This window comes from Nesoenas mayeri (assembly GCF_963082525.1).
Source record: "Nesoenas mayeri genome assembly, chromosome: 5".
NCBI classification, from domain to species: Eukaryota; Metazoa; Chordata; class Aves; order Columbiformes; family Columbidae; genus Nesoenas; species Nesoenas mayeri.
This window is the reverse complement of record NC_137548.1, coordinates 57,295,331-57,308,768: the sequence shown is the minus strand read 5'-3', so window position 1 is coordinate 57,308,768 and position 13,438 is coordinate 57,295,331.

The window sequence follows — 13,438 nt, the reverse complement described above, 5'->3', positions numbered from 1 at the left end:
AGATTTCTGTGGGAGAGTGCCTGAAATTCAGTCTTGTCATGAATGATACTGATGCCAGAAATGGTAGAAGGATTAGTCCTGTTTGCATTGGAGAACAATTTCAGTTCATGTTATTATAATAAAAACCCCAAGTTTGGTGAAGTAAGAGCTGACTCCTTGTGCTCAGTAATTTGAAAGAAGAAAATTACGATCAGAACTACTGGGAATTTTAAATGTTTTTAATATTTCTTGTTTCATATTTTCTGACAAGCTGCAAGCACAAATGGGAAAATTGTGTTTGCATGTCTGAAGGTGTAATATAAAGTTTAAGCCTTCAGAAAATTTACATGTGTCCTGTTAGTTGCTTGAGGGTTTTGAATAAGTCATTATCCAAAGAAATACAACCTACGCTTTCATTAGATTAAGCTGCTTCTTCTTGAAGACATTTGAATATTCTTTATTAATTTATTTGTTAATTTTATTCTTTTCTATATATATGTGCAACGTTATAATTAATGCTTTAGCTTTTGTATTGGATACAATTCTTAATTTTATGTCCAATAGGTTGCCATATACCAAATGCTATTGACTTAACTCGTAAAAATTGTTGAAGCAGTGCCTGGCACTGGTCAGATGCAGTGATAATTAATACTGAAGTGAAAAGTATCTAAATTATATATTTCATAAGCTAATACTCTTACAAGACTGTAGTAACATTGTGTGACATTTAATACACATGCCTGTATATCTTGCTTCTTCTATCAACTAGAATTTTAACTAAAGGCTGAAAGAATGGGTCTTTGCTCCCTATTGGCCTAGCAATTGGTAAGCATTTCTGTATTTTGTAGATATGCTTTATTAGAACATCACATGGCATGAAATTTAAACTCTACACATGTATAACAGTTTTTGAAAGAATGTGTGGTTTGCTGCTCTTCCAGAGCATCCTCTACATAATAACCATTTTGGTAAACACTTGAAATGATTCCTGAGGATGTCTAGAGAAACCCTTGCAAATAAAAGGTGGTCTGACTGAAATGAAAACACAACTAAACTGTCAAGAACCTGGTAATAGAAGAACAGCCTATCTGGACCTCAGAACTGGGCTGTGCACCATCCTTTTCTGTTTGTCAAAAATGCACAACAGCAATGCAAACAGAGAGGTAACAAACAGTCTTAAAACTAAGAAATCACTTTTTCTAAAAACTGGGTTAATTGTGCTCCGTACTCAAGTCCAAGAGAGAGTAAAATCTGCTAGTTGTGTAGGGAAGTATTACTGAAATTAGCAGTTTACTGAAGTCATTGTACGTTTCTTCGCTCAATCTGAACATATTTAATTGGCAAATGTAATAAATACACAGATTATAAAGGAACAGTCATTTTTGTTATTTAAGCTTAAACATTTAACACATATATGGACTGTTATATGTTGTTAGCCAAAGTATTTGATCTATTACGTGCAGAAAATGGCACTGTTATTTAGAGAACAGACTTTCTTGTTTATTGTTTTACAAAAATGGCTTAATGTCATTAAATGTTTTAGCTATTTCCTCTCTTTTCATTATATAAGTAGTTTGCATTGTGTACATGTACAAAGAGTATGTTGAACTTGAAAAAAGTCTTTGTTTTTCCTTTTGTTTTATTATTATTTATCATTTTTATCGTCTTAGAAATACCATCTTAATTAGTTAAAGTGTCTTGTATTTCTTTATAAAAATAAGATAGTAATTTATTAAAATTGCTGATGACAATATTTGTGATTCCTTTGGATACAAATAGACACCCAGGTGTATTGAAAACTAGTGGGTTTTATGATTCTTTAATATAGATCCAAGCAAGCTATATGTTTTATATGTTGCTTAGCAATATCAAAGGGAGGAAAAAATAGAAACGTGTTTTATCATTCTGCAACTTTTATGGCAGATTAGTAATTGTTACCTTGAAAATAGTTGGGATGCACTTTCACATAAGCTGTAAGACTTTCAAAACAGGTTTTTCTACGTTAAATTTGGTGCAGGAGATGTGTGAAATCTTGTGATCTTCATTCCTTGTATTTATGTGAAAAATAATTGTCAGGAAGAAGCACTTTTTTTGAACACTTCAACAAAAAATAAATTGAAACTCGCAGGTAATGTCTTCTGTGCTTTCAGTTTCATAAGAAGGAAATCAATTTAGTAAATTTTTCTTTGGTGTGGGAAAAGCATTCCTGATAGCATAATATTTCAAGCAGTTATGAGGAAAAATTGTAGTTTTTGTATACCTCTTACTTAATTTCTCTAGATGTTGAAATATTTTCATCTGGAGAAGCAGCATGTTTTGTGTCTAGCATTTCTCATTACAGGTGCTAATTAGCAATAGTTAACAAATGATGGTGTTTTGCATTAATGCTCAGAAGAGCATCCAGGAGCTCCAAGAGCAATTGGATTAATCGCTGAGACTGGGGATGTCTGCTCCCAGAAGCTCTCAGCAAAGTGTCAAAGGCATAAATGGTTTTGAAACAGCATATAGCTATGATTAGAGTAATTTATTTACATACAGTTTTAAGTATGAAAAGTGAAAGGAGTAGAAATTGTAACAGAGAATGGTAGGAAGGGAGATTTTATTTAATAAATAATTTGTTGTTGCAGGAGCACAAGATATTGGTTGCTTCCTTCTTCCTGTGATCCATTATAATTGATAGTTTTGGTTAATTTAGTTGATTTCTACAACAGATGCTTTGTCATGGGATTTGAAAAATGTTACCTGACATATAGGGTATATTTCAGCACGTGGATTAGACTTATTTAAATTAGATTTTTAGATTTAGATTTAGACTTTTTTTAAAGTAAATATCCTTTGTGTGGTTGCCTGCAGCTGCATGGAATTGCACTTAATGATTCACACTGTCCCAGGTATCAGCTCCAATGAGGGGACGAGGGGAATATTGTCTTCACCCATGTTTGATGTCAGGAGAATATGGAATACTCTGCTGCAAGTAGCTCCTATTTGACATATAGGGTATTTCAAAAAGATGGACCCAATTTGAAGTCACTATATCTTTGAAACTGTGTCTATCTTTTTGAAACAGCCTATATGTCAGAAATGTTTCTGCAGTTTATTTCTCATACAACTTTTTTTCCCCCTGCTTTCCTCTGAAACAATGTGTTTTCATCTACTTCCGTAGCCAAGGCTGAAAGGTCTTGATTTGAACTTGTCTAATTTCTCACATGTTGTTAGCATGTAGATATACAGAGATTATAGGTTTTCTTTGCCATGATTTATCTCTTCATCTACTGTTGGTCAAGCCAGAAGATGAGAAGGAAGGCAGGAAATTATATTATAACAAGTCTTCAAGAAGCCATTACAACAGATGCACATAGTTTATTGGAGGCTATTTCATTGCCACAGGCCAATTCATGTAAGAGGGTGCTTTTTTCTTATTTCGCTTATACTGATTTTTTAACTATGGAAACAATTTCATATTCATTATACAGCAGTCTCTGCAAAATTTCTGAAATAGTTTGTGTTGTTACTGAAAAACTTTTAGGAGTCTTCAGACTGAAGGAATTTGGCGCAAGTGCATTAAATTTAATGGTAGGCAATCTCTAAGAAGGAATATAGAGAGTTGTATTGGATGGGCAAAGTAAAGTCACTGTAAGAATTAACTTTTACTCTTGACATTTCTATTCAGCAAATACAATCTTGCAATAGTGCATATAATTCACATTCCCCTGTTTGTATTCTTAAATTTTGATAGATTTCTGGTTTTTATGACTGTTCAAATTGCATGTCAATGGCAGTATAAAAATGAATGACATTTAATTTAGTACCACTGAGTTTCCATTTTCAAGAAAGATCTAAGTAAAATGCATGACTGTGATATACTCGGGAAGATCCTAGGAGCAATTTTCTGCACCCTTTTCCCCTCTTCCAATCTTTGAGAATGAATCTTTAAAATTATATTTGATATTTTGATTTTTTTTTTTTGCAAAAAGTAGTTAGTGTAGCTTGTGTTTGCGTGCACACAACCATGTGTGTACTTGTGAACTTTTTTTATTTAAAGAAAAATTGGTATGTTCCTAGATCATGATAATGAAGTACGGGATTAAAGAATACATACATTTGATTATGGCAGAAAACCAAACAAAAAAGAACAGTAATGAAAACAAGACAGCAGGGTTAGCACAACTTCTAGACATTAAGGCATATCTTCTGCTTAGCTTTTTCCTCTTCTTAATATAATTACTTTATTTTTGACCTTGCATTAAAATCTGCTTTGCTGTCATCTAAGCAATCTTTCTGTAATTTATTATTAATTTTTAATTAGTACTACCTTTGATGCATTTTCACAGACACAGTAAAATCTGTAACTACTTGTTATTTTATAATACGTAATGATACAGTTCTTTACCTGTGTAATATATGTACTAGTGTGTAACTTCATGCTGCGCATGGAGTTTTTCGGCAGCCACATGTTCAGCTGATGTTTGATTTTCTTTTTAATGATAAACTTTACATAACTTTAAAAGTTCTGATCTTTGTGTGCAAGTATTGAATGACTGAACTGTTTTGATCTGTGTGAGACAGGAATAAGGTTAGCTTTGTAGGTTAAGCTAGCTTCATCCATGTTCATAGAGTTTTCATTTTTAAAACTTTAATAGTAAGGATACTAAGCATTAGTGCACAGAATACCAAGAGATTTTCTGCAATCATGTCTAAAGCAATTTGTCTTTTATATTTAGTAGATAACTTGAATTGGAAAAATGTTGAACTGAATGCCATGACTTGCAAATTGATTCCTATCTCAATGGTAAAATCAGTAAACATTTGATCTTAAAAGAAGAAATATTAATTATTTCTGAATGTAAATTCTAACATGTCTTTGTACGGTGGCTTCCATTTTTCATCTCAGGTTGCAATATTTATGAAGGATAGGTTGGGCCTAGCTAGCCTATTAAAGAAGCAAAATGTAGCATAAAGATGCCACCTTGTGGGTGAAATAAATGATGCAGTAGGCATGATTAAAAATAACTTGTTAACCAAATAGACTCTATGAGTTTGTGATTGGTTTCTAGAATTTGAGGTTGTATTTTTGAACATTTTCAATTATTTTGGGGGTTTTCATTTGATATTTTTGTAGGAAGTATCTAAGTAACTATGGTTGGACAATTCTAGCCTTAAGTGTTAAATGACTGCTAAAAATCAGACAATGTGATTTCATTTGTGCTTCTAATCACTGCATAATTTTGGCATCAAATTAATGTATTTTTCTTAATGTACTAACCTGAGTGGATAACCAGAATTGATGGTTTTGTAGATATTCCCTGTATGAAAAGAGAATGATGATGCATTCCTGTCCTGGAGTTATTCTCTTTACATACCCAAATTAACATGTTACATGTATTAATTTGCCTTCCTTAGCTGCACATCATGGATTTCTTACAGCAATTTGTGAAATACCAGGTGTCTACAGACCTTGGCGCCATGGTTTTGAATCACCTCTGTCTTGTACAGGTTTATATATGGTATTCTGGATTTTGAGGACACCATTTCAGTGTTTTCTTAGTCGTTCAGTGGTAATGACCTCTCATAGCTCCTGCACATGGGGAACACAATTGAGGAAAATGATATAAATACTTAGAAAATATGAAGCAGCAGATTGTGCCTGAGTCAGCTCACGAGAGCTCTCAACTGAGGGCAGTAGTGATGCTTGGTATCCACATCACAGTCCAGCCAGGGACCAACAATTCCCCAAGCTGTTTCAGATAGAAATCAGAGTTCTGTTCCTGTTATGAAGCACTGTGTAGTGTCCATGCATTCTATTTGTGCAGCTTCCACAGGGCGAGAGGGGTCTGTGGAGTGCTTCAGGTGAAAGACTCCAGGTTAAACCCATGTTATTCTTGTTCTGGCCGTTTTACCTGAATTTACTTTTCCTCCTTATTCTTAGATGGATTCTTGGGGAATAATTCATTTTGCTTTTGCTTTGGAAAAGCTGTGTTTGCTGCTCAACCCAGGTTTGTTATTATGTAGGCAACTCATAACAGCTCTTCAGGATCAGTAACGCTTGTTGTGGCATCATTAATCTTTGCTGTGACATTGGTGTGGGCAACGCATCCCAGTGTCATTAGAATTTTTTTTAAAAGTAGTCTGTCACTACATGCTGCACAAGTTCTTCTTTCGTAAGTCAAGTTGGGGAGCCCAGAGTTGTGTTTAAATGTTGTTGCCATGTAGCACGTACATTTTGTTGCTGGTTTGAGGGACTATGCATATGGAAGAGCACCTGAATTACGCAGATCTCAGATGTGGCAAGAAATAAGCTAATGGGGGTTACCAAGACTGGTGTCAGGTTGTCCTGGAAGGCAGCTGCAAGTCAAAATCCAACCTCTAAAGGAATTGTCTGCCTTGTGTGAGCCCTGGTACTCATCCACCTAGGAAATAGCCCCTTACCTTCACTCTTTGCATTACGTGTCTTGAACTTGTCCACAGGATTGTGAACTCCAAGGTGTTCAGATTTTCTTTTAATGGGAACATTTTTGTTACGATTTTTAAGGAAGATGATTTGCAAGGAGAAAAAAGGTTATTTTTGCAAATAGCAAAGCTAATATGTGCAACCAAGAATTTGCATTCTTCTGCCTCCAGACAAGTATTCATCTCCCCATGACATTGTCTGAGCTGGAGAAGGCTGTTTCAAAGTTCATGTCTCCTGCTTTGCCCCTTCACATGTTCCATCATGTGCAGAGCAAGACCTGGCCTCTCCCAAAGCATCCATTTCCATTAAAACCTGATGTGTGTACTGGAAAGCAGCCATGACACAGTCCAGTTCCTGAGGCGAATAACTGAGGGATCAGGGTTTCATGGTGCACAGTAGGGAGTACTTGCACCTTATTTTGACCACAATCTCAATGTCCTCAGTAATTTAACTAATTAATGCATTTTTATTGCAGTAGCTGTTTTTTGTGGTTTCCTATTGTCCAAACTTCAGAGATATCCAGAAATATATGATACAATTATTTCCAACTTAGTCAAATAAATAAAGTACTCTGTGTTTGCAGTGGACCATAGAGTAAGAGACTTGTGCCAAACAGGTGATAGGTCCCTAGCTTGATGTGTTTATAATTTCAGTGCACAAAGGAAAAGAAAATGAAGTTCTCCATGAACGTAGCACATGTTAAATTGAGGTCTTGTGACAGCACTTCTGATATTTCATGGAGACGGCTAGCCAGATGTTTTCTGGAAAGAGGCTTCAATGTTTTGACGCTATTTTTCATATTGCAGTCTTCAAATGAGGTCTTATCAGGAGCATTCTTTCAAATGGGTAGTAGATTTATTTTCTTTAACCTTAGAGATTTTATGCTTAAGACGGTACTCCACTTATAATGTATCATATGTGTACCAGTATCTATTGGAAAGCAGGTTGCTAAGCTTGATGAGTCTTTAAAGGAAAGGTTAAAAAATTCCAAGCTCAGTCAGGGGTTAAAAACCTAAAAGTTGTTTAAAGCTGCTTTCTTTAGCACAGCTTCAAATTAAACAAATGTAGTCCTTGGTCTTGTTTATTGGAAGTATCTATGAGCAACATGACCTTCCCTTGGCTTCGGATTCAGTTCTTGCTGATTTGACTGTAGATTTCAGGAGGGTTGTTAATGTAACGTTTAAGTAGCTAGGTAAGTTTCCTCTTTTCCATTACTAACTTTGGTTCAAATTAGACAAAGGCAATTTCTGTCCATTTCCTTTTGCATGGAGAACTGGAGTGATGTGGTTGGGAGTTCTGCTGGGCAATTGAGCAAGTCATGGCTGGCATTTACTTTTGGTGTGTCTGGCACCTCAGATTATTTTGTAAAGGGCTGGTTTCACTTCCAGGCAAGAGATGGAGTTAGACCTTCTTTATCTGGTAGATGAAAAACATCCTGGCTTGAAGATGTTTTAGGCTGTGTTCTGTTATGCTTTAACCGGTTTGTGTGCCCTTAGAAAATAATTGATGATATGAGAATCATCCAAGAAGCCAGGTAAATACTCTGGAAATAACGGTCAGATGCAGCTTTTCTGTATATGATTGTGCCTATCTTTTGAGCATGCCAAGTTCTGCTTTATAACCCCTTGACTTATTATTATTATACTACAGTGTTTATATGTATTTAAACACTAATGTAGTGCAAGAAATTAACATAGTGTTTACTGGTTCAAAATATATTACTGTGATTATGTGTTCCTGTGTCCCATAAGAGTGCCTTTGTTTCGAAAGATTTGTCTCTCTCTAAGCGGCTCAGTATTCTGAACTTAATACTTCTCTGCACCTTGCTCAGAGATTACAGGGTATATGAAACATACTCTGAAATTCATTCAAACTTTTAAAACTTATTACATCTAGAAGAGACAGATTTAAGATTACTGAGGTTTCTGGTTGAAGTACTTCAAGCAGAAATCCATACTCCATTAGGTTTTGTAACATTATGTGACCTTAATTTTCCAGGTATTTTGCCCTTCAAATTGAATATAGTATTTTAATACTATTTAAGTTTCCTGAAGAGCCTTATAATATGATAGGCTTAAGTTGTGAAACATTTGAACAAAATGAAAGATAAAAAAGTAATTTAGGATTTTGTATTATTTTTTAATGTATAGCAACATAAAGATACACATCAAATAATAAATTGAAATAGGTGATAAAAAGGTTTTTTTGAGTGCATTTATCAGTGAAGTTATGTGTACATATACTCAGCCATATTTCTTGTATGAAGGTCTTTACATTTCATTATTGTAGGCAAAGCCATTCCCAGTGCTTTGAACTTAGGGATTTGTCTCTTGCATTGTGGTGTACTTCAACTAAAATTGTATCTAAACAGCAGCTGTAGGATCCCATCTCAGGAGATGAAGTAGAATTACAGAGCTATACTAACTTGTTGGGGGAAAAACTGAACAATTATTGTAAAAAAATCTTGTAGAAAAAAGATAGAGGAGAAACACATTTTCTTATTAATAAAGGTGTTATAGTCTTTCAGTATTGTTAAATGCAAAGAAATGAAAATTATCAGCAGCTAGTATTGTGCCAGCTCCATATGTTAGAACTGAACCTAACAAATTACAGCAATAACTTCTGATATTTTACTCCCTTTAATGTAATCCTCAAGAAGTTAAATAGCTGTGTAGTATCATGAATGCAAAACGTACCACTTTTGAGAAATCTCAAAAAAAGTAAGAATGGTATCTAATTGAAGTGTAGTGGCCTGTACGCTGGGTATGAAATTATATATATTCACATGTGTATTTGTACTTGTTCTAAGTGTGTGTCTTGATGGTTACCTCAGGTGTGGGTGTATTTTTCTTTTTCCTAATAGTTATGTTTTATTCACATACACCAAGTGTCAATTTCTATGTTTTCTGTAGCTGTCTACAACATTGGTTGTTACTAAATACTGTAACAACTTAGCATATATTGCCTTCTTTAAATATTTTCATTATATTGCTGCTAAAACCAAAATATTATTTGATGGAATGTCCCTTTTTGCAGGCTTGTGCACTGATAACTGCCTAGCAGATTATATGAATGTTTCAATGTCAAACAGAATCACCTGAAATGCAGGTATTAATATTGTGACATTTTTCATTCTCAGCATCAGGTTGGGTATTCTAGTTACTGAGTGCAAGAAGGAATTCATAACAACTGAGCAGGCAATGATTAATTTCATTTTGCTTGTCTGAACTGTTGTTTTCTTGTTCTTGGCTGCCAACACTGAGATTTTCCCATGTATTTCATTAGTTGCTTCCCAGTCTCTTGGGCTTAGCTGTGTGTTTGGGATACTTTCTTGAGAGTTTCAAATGTAGTGATTGGTAGTGGCTTCTAAATTTGGTCTTATTGGCTGGTCCAGTTTTGGTGGAGTCAGAATAAATTCCTGTTGCTGCTAAGACTTCCAGTTCTGATTTTTAAGCATCACAGGCTGCCTTGGCACTTGGTGAGTGTGAACATTCACCCTGTATTCCTGCCAAACTTGGAGTAGGACAACTGTGAGTGTGGAAAAGCAACAAGAAATCTTGAATCAGGGCTGCGAAATATTAAGCCTTTGTTTGTCTCTGTGCTTCTGAACTCTATGTTGCCAAAAATTACCAAACTGATCCCCACTTTGCTAAATTTTACTAACTAGTAACTACAAATCATCTAGAAAAAGATTGTTCTGAGTTAAATCAGAAAATATGTGGTCCTTTTTGTTTAGAAAGCTGTGAAATTTTGGGTCTACTTAAGACTAATTAACTGAGCATCCCAGCATGCAGAGAGCACAGGTTTAGGAAGATTGCAGAAAGGAAATTGCAATCGATATGTGAAAAGGTTAAAAACACACACAAATTTTCAATATCGGTGAAGTTAAGGAAAGATCTTTGTCAAATACCTAGAAGTACTGAGTTCATACCATAACATATCAACTTACTTTATCTCTCAGAAGTTTCCTGAGTCAGAATTTTTGTCATCCCATTAGTCTTTATTGAGACAAGCTTCCATCTGACTTCGGAAGGGCTAATCTGTTTTTACAGCTTGCCGTCACTAAGAACTAAGTACATTTATGGCCACTGTTTCTGCCATTTGCAGAATCAGTTCACAGTGCTATGTCACCTGTAATGGTGGTACCAACAGTGTTATGATCTCTGGTGGTGTTGCATGGTAATGGTAGTCTTCAGCCAAGTCAAATTTTCCTGTTCTTCACATTCCAGCCAGAGATAAAAATAATTCTTCTGGTAAAATACTGGATGTTTCAGGCTCACATTTTACAAGTAAAGAAAAAAACTTGGTTTTAATGTTGAAGAAATGACACGGACTTTTCCTTTTAATTGATAGAAAGGATCTTTTGCCTGTGAAAATTAAATCCTCCACAGTTTGTAGCTGCTTTTCAAACTCATCAACCAGACAGTGAAATAATGTAATCTGGTAATAGCATGTCTGAGGCTTATTACAATTCTTTGGGCAATGGTATCAGCAGATGATGTGCTCTGTTCATTTTAATCACTTAGGGTTTGATTCTGATCCCACCTAGGTGTAAATGCAGAGTGACTTCACTGACTTCACTGGAATTGCCATAAACATCTCAGTGTAAATGAAATTGGACTTTGTTTCATTGGAGTAACGTTTCCACTATAGGATCTTCAGAAGTCACTGAAGAAATTAAGGTATGGATGACTTTTCCCATCTCTTCATGACAGCTTTGGAGGTTGGATTTTGACTTGCAGCATTTGTCTCTGACCAGTTAAAACTGTCATGTACCTTTCTGTGTGTTTGTACTGATGACTCAAGGTCTTTTGCTAAATGCACACGCCAGTTGACTTTTCATTGTCTTACAGACAGTTTGAGTTGCTTTAAGGTTCCTGCAGCTTGTCACTAGAATTTCTCTTTATTCATGAGCTTTTGTGCTGATTTTATAGTCAGTTTGAAACAGTTATGAATATATTTTAGTGTATCTGAATGGATGGGCTAATTGGAGATATTCTAGAGTACTTTTAGTAAGTGGCCATAAATAAAAACTATTGGAATGTACATTTGATCCTGCAGTTGTTTTTTTCCACCTTTGATAGTATCAAGGGAGATCTGTCTAAAAAGCAGGGACTAAGGTCTTAGGCTTGTACAGAACAGAAATGTAGCTTGTTCACAGCAGATTTTAATGCACAGACGTCTTCAGTGGCACAGACATGTTTGCTATTCAGTGAAGACTTTTTCTTTGTACTGGAAGTTTTCTTTTCAGACTTGGAATCCAAACTCTCCACAGCAAACCCTTCAGTAGGTTGTTTGTTTGTTTGTTTGTTTTCAGTACGATAAGACCAGTTAATTTGGTGCTGAGCCTGATGTGCATTTTTATATCTTTATTTACTAACCAATGAAAATTAAAGGGAATCCTGTGCTTGTTTGTTACTTGTGGTTCTCAAAATCCCCCATTTCAGTGGTTTAAAATTATGAATTAAAGGTGCTGGGCTGCAGGGCTGTGTAGGAACGACTGACTCTGTGAGCCTCTAGGAAAGTGTTCATGTGCTTTCTAAGAATTCCCATCTTGCTTTCTAGGAATTCACCCCTCAGCTTTGTAGGCTTTACACTGTCCTTTCAAGGAAAGCCCACCTTCTGCTTTCTAGGTATATTTCTCATAACTTTCCAGGATTATTTCCCACCTGCTTTCTAGGAATTTTCCCTATGTTGCCCAGTAATTTCTCCTCATGTGTTCTAGGAAATACCAGTGTGCCTTCTAGAAATTCCCTCTCTTATTTCCAGGAATTTCCCTGTGCTTTCCAGGAATTCTTCTGGTCCCCTTCCTAGGGATTTTGCTTCTTATGTTTTGGCAATTTTCTTCATGCTTTCTGAGAAATGTTCCCTCCAGGTGGGAATTCTCCAAGGACTTTGTAGATTTTTCTCTCTGTCATTTGTAGGAATTTACCTTGTGTGTTTTAGAAAGTTTCCCTTGTGCTTTCTGGGAATTCTGCTGTGCCTTCTAGGAATTTTACCTCTGTTGTCCAGATCTTTTCTCCTGTAAATTCAAGGAATTTCCCCCCTGCTATCCAAGACATTTTCTGTGTGTTTTGTAGAATTTTTCCACATCTTTTTTAAAGAATTACCTCTCCTTGTTCTAGCAATTTGTCATGGGTTTTCTTGGAATTCAACTTTCAATTAAAACTGAAGATAAAAACGTACACCTTACAAATGGTTATGTAGTAATTTATTAAATAATACGATTGACTATTTTTATAGTTTATATTGAGACTTTTTGTGTTGAGCCTTTATTTTCTGCAAGAGGGTATGATTAGTTCTAGCCTTTCTTTCTAAAGAATAGTGTGATGTCAGATTTTGGGAAAACCTGCATAACATGAGAAGATTTTCACTGCTTTATTAGAGCAGCTTGTAGTAAGCCACGTGTAGACAGATACCACCATCTTGCTTTTGTGTGCACACATTACCAGCTACAGTGAGGTCCTGGCCCTGCTTTTGTGTGTTCTAGGTGTTGATGTTACTCTTTTATAAGTAAAATTGCAAGATATGGCCACAGAATAAATTCCTAGCTCTTGCAGTACTTGCCTTCCTCTACAAATTATTTTTTATGTATTAACATGTTACAACATTAATTGTGATAAGTGGCATTATCTTAATTTAACAGTTAAGGAAAATTGTAGCAGGAGAGTGATGCAATTTCTCAGATCCCAAAGAAGCTGCTATGTCTGAGAGAAGACTCCATTTCTGACTCAGGTTAGAAGCAGACATGCCAAAAGTAGAAACGAGTAATTGATAGTGCTTAAAACCCAGCATTCTGGTTTATTTTGGTTTTTAAACTATTTCAGGTGTTGCAGATGCTAAAAATCATAGAGGAATTGAAATAAAAGATGTGGAATGTTAGATTCTGATATATGGGCCAAGTAACTCCAACCTTTCAACACCGGAAAGTTGAAAGCAGGAATTTCTAGTGTGTGACCATTTTTTATTCACGATGGACACCGTATTTATTAGTGTATCTGCCTTGACCAG